Raw genomic sequence first — 4,753 nt, 5'->3', positions numbered from 1 at the left:
TACATACATTGACAAGGTACTCCTACGGTTTGCCATGCAGAACTCCAAGAAGGGATTTCTGCTGATCTCACATGGTGTGAGTCTTTCGAAGACTCAAGGTCCCTCTTCTAGAGAGGAGAGAGACTGCACGGATCAGATCCCTTATGCCTCAGCCATAGTATCGATCATGTACGCCATGCTATGTACTCAACCTGATGTCTCGTATGCTTTGAGCATGACGAGCAGATACCAGTCAGATACAGGTGAAAGTCACTGGATAGCGGTCAAGAATATTCTTAAGTATTAAGAAGGACTAAAGAATATTTCTTGATATATGGAGGCGATGATGAGCTAGCTGTAAAGGGTTACAGTGATGCTAGCTTCCAGACCGGCCAGGATGACTATAGATCGCAGTCGGGGTTCGTATTTTGCATTAAAGGTGGTGCTGTCAGCTGGAAGAGTTCGAAGCAGAATACAGTAGCTGATTCTACAACAGAAGCCGAATACATTGCTACATTAGACGCAGCAAAGGAGGCAGTTTGGATCCGCAAGTTCATCACTGAACTTGGGGTGGTTCCTAGCATTGCTGACCCCATTGAGCTCTATTGTGACAACAATTGAGCTATAGCACAGGCGAAGGAACCTCGCTCACACCAGCGGACCAAAAACATACTACGGCGCTTCCATCTCATTCGAGAGATTATCGAGAGTGGAGATGTGAAGATTTGCAGAGTACCTACAGAGGCTAACATCGCAGATCCCTTGACCAAGGCTTTGGCACAGAGGAAGCATGATGGTCACACTAGGTCATTGGGGCTTAGAGCCTACACTGATTAGCACTAGTGCTAGTAGGAGATTGTTAGCTAGAGCCCTAGAGCCAATCATTTGACGATTGAATTTTGGACTTGTTGTATCATATTCTATATAAATAAAGGCATTTGGTTTCTGGTTATTATACTTACTTGTATTGGTGCCAAATAAACTAAGTATAATAACGTCCTTGAGTAGAAGGTTCTTACCTATATCAATCGATTGGTTGAATCGATAGTGAGATGATATAGGGAACACTACTCTTAATCATTCCTAGTCGAGTATTAACATTCAGGGAAAATGTTAATGTAATAAGACTAGCATGTAGGTCAACTCGATGACTTGATCTCACAAGTCATGGATATAGAGATATCAAGTTGACACATGGGTATGCATTAGAGAATGTATACTGAATGACTCGACATGAAAAAGTATCATGGATCGTTATATGAGTGTCATATACTTTCTCATGTGGCTATTAGTATGACTACTTGTCCTTAGACCTGAAGTCACCATGGTTCCCTACATAAGGAGTTATGTACTTTGGTTTCGTCAAACGTCACCCGTAACTGGGTGGACTATAAAGGCGATTACTGGGTATGTAACGAATTATGCAGAGGGATGTGAGTGATGTAGATGGGATCTATCCCTCCTATATGACGGGAAAGACATCGTTATTCTTGATAGAGTGAGACCACGAAGTGCATGGTCATGCCCAAATGAGTCAATATGAGATATTGAGCTCATTTGATTTAGTGAGTCTACTTGGAGTTCAAGATTTAGATTGGTCAGAGGATGACACGGTCTATGCCTCACATTGATCAATCTAGATGTCTAGGATAGAAGGACACTTGTCATATATTGTGAGGAGTCACAATTAGTAGTCACAAGGTGATGTTGGATCTCAACATTCTTGTAACTTGGGTAGCAATGATGTATTGCTAGATGCCGCTCATTGCTTATGTTTCTAAAGGAGTTTAGAAACATTGCCAACGTTACAAGAACCTATTGGGTCACACACAAAGAACAAGTGGATGGAGATTAAGTTCATATGATGAACCAATTGGATTAGGTTCATATGATACACCAAAGATTGGATTCAAATTAGACTTATTGAGTTAGACTCAATTAGATTCAATTGTTGAATGAGTCTAATTTAAATTTGATTCATTGAGTCAATTTATATTAATGAATTGAGATTCATTAAATTGAAATTGACTTGAATCAAAGATTGGATTTAACTCAACAAGGACGAGAATTGGTCAATTTTGACTTGACCAAATGGAAGTTGAAACATCAAGTTTGACTTGATGTATTGCCACATCATGAGGGTTGACTCATCCTACCTTGCCACATCATCTCCACCTCATCATGGTGTGCCACCTCATGGAGGTTACACATCCCATTCCATTTAATGTGGCCGGCCACATTAAATGAGGGAAGTTACATGTGTGGTCGGCCACACTAATGAGGGTGGAGGTTTTTTTGGTTTTGTGCAATTGATGTGTGATTATTATTGCATCTTCTTCCTTGGTTCTTCCCCCTTCATTGCTGCTGTTGCCGTGAGTTCCAAGCATGGAGAAGGTGAGTGAGTTGAGTTCTAAGAGAACAAGGGAGAGTGAAGGTCACAAAGGAGGATACTACTAGAGGAGTGTATGAGATTCTTCTTATTTTCTCTCTTTTCTCTCTTTCCAATCCCATCCGAGAGCATCAAGAAGTGCTAGCACACTTGTGGTGCTCTCTCCTCCATCCTTGTGTGTTAGAGGACACATCTTGTTCGTGTGGATACTTCTAGAGGATTGTTTACGTTGACAATCTCGAGATCCGGCGTACATTGAACAAGCGGGACTCGCGAAGGGCACGCATCGAAGGTATAAAATCTTTTCATGTAGATCTAGGAGTAGTTCTAAGTAGAAACTCGTACATGTAAATTTTTGAAATCTATCATTCGCACGAGATCCAATGGCATGGGTGATTCAGGGTTTCCGCGACGCGAAAACGCGATTTTCGCGGCCCGAAAAACCCAACATTGTTGTGTTAAGCCGAGCTGGCTCGTAGTTAGTTGTATTGTGGTTTGGTGTTCATTATTTTGTGACTTTCGCTATGTTTTTCTACAGCCGTGTGGGTTGCTTACTATACAACTGCGTGGTTATGTTCTTTTTTTTCCAACCGTGTGGGTTGTATATATAACTACGTAATTGTATTTTATATCCAGCCATGTGGGCTATTGTTGGCTTGTGAGTAGCCTTAGGGCAATGTATACTATTTTTATTTGTCACTGCTACAGGGGAGGTACTATTCGATTTTCATTAGACAACCTTACTCTCGGAGCGTGATAATTTATTGGTATCAAAGCCACAGGTTTACGAGGCCTATTTTCCCGTGTTTTTGGATTTTGTGATTTATTTTCTTGATGTGACTTTTTGAGTTTTGGGACCAAGCAGTGACAAGACATCTCCAAGATATAGGAGGTTTGTTGTGTACTATTATCATACACTTCTATTAGTACTTGTCTAGTTATTTGTAGCATCTATGATATGTGTTGGGTCAACCATTATTTAGGTCTATCAATTCCTACTAGAGATTAGGGATTACAGTCTCATGGGATTTCTTCTACCATACTACCAGTACTATTAGTTTCTGTTATTACTATTTGGGTAGTGGATAATATCTTCTAAATATCATGTTGGCTCGGTCAGTAGAGTATCGATTTACTCGTGTTGATTCGGTTAGTAGAGGATCGATTTATCTTTGTTGGTTTAGTTAGTAGAGGACTGATTTACTCTGATTAGTTTGGTCAGTAGGGGACTGACTTTCTCTATTTCATGGAGATTCTGATCTTTGGGTTATTTGTGTTTGGTTAGATAACCTGAGAGGCGCATTGGAGTACATGACTTGTACAGACATAGAATGGACTGAATTAGCCACATACCATTGTTCTCTATTCCATGGGGACTTTGACCATGGACTGTGTGTACCTGGTAGGATAACCAAGAAGATACATTCAGATAGATAACCGCCACTAATGTGGAAAAGTGTAGAGCTAGTTGCTTAACACTTACGAGATACAACCGTTATAGGATGTCTAAATTGGAGAGTACATTTAGATATATTATTTGTATTGGTGCAGAAAAGATACAGGTTGTTGCTTCTCCTTTACATGACCAGGCACTACGTGAAGGAAAATATAGAAGACTTTTGGGAGTAGAGCATCTCTTATCGATGATTTTGAGATGCTCTAGTGAGATAGTATTTCTCTACCTCCTTTTATATAGCATGTCAGGAGTTCCTGATCTTAAGTGGAGGTATCAAGACATAATGGTTTATAATGTGATGGTTAGTTGACTTCCCTAACACTGTGCCATGATAGATCTTGACTCATTGACCAATTGGATATGGGTAGATATCCTCAGTAGTACATATAGGTATATGACCCGTAATAATGTGGAGAATGTGATGTTAATTGAATAACACCTATTAAATCTGACCGTTAATGAGGGGAAGTTTTAGATGATGATCTTCGAGGAGCAGAGTGACGATCGATAGTTATGTCGATTAACTATTTGTTGATAATGCTTCTCTACCCTTGTATGCATTGCTTGTCACTAGAGGTTACTAAGCCTCAGGTGGAGGAATTATAATATGATGTGTTGCAAGACAATGGTTAATCGACTCAACTATCATTATCTCCATAAGTAACTCAAGACCTTGACCATATTATAATTTACTAAAGGTCTTAAAGTCTATATGTCAGATCAGGGTGTTTGACTTTTGTCGAAATATGTCAGTGAACATTTACGGGTATGATTATGAGAGCTGTGGATATATCCCCTTAAAGGGTAGGCTCTCAGTCAAGAGGTTATGTAATTCTTTGGATTTTGGATTGTCATTTTCTTATTATGGATATTAGAGTACTGATATAATGAGAATTGGTCATTGGGAAATTATCAGGTTTGATTATTAT

The sequence above is a fragment of the Zingiber officinale genome, chromosome 5A (genome assembly GCF_018446385.1).
Source record: "Zingiber officinale cultivar Zhangliang chromosome 5A, Zo_v1.1, whole genome shotgun sequence".
In the NCBI taxonomy this organism is placed as follows: Eukaryota; Viridiplantae; Streptophyta; class Magnoliopsida; order Zingiberales; family Zingiberaceae; genus Zingiber; species Zingiber officinale.
Note: the sequence above shows the minus strand (reverse complement) of the source record.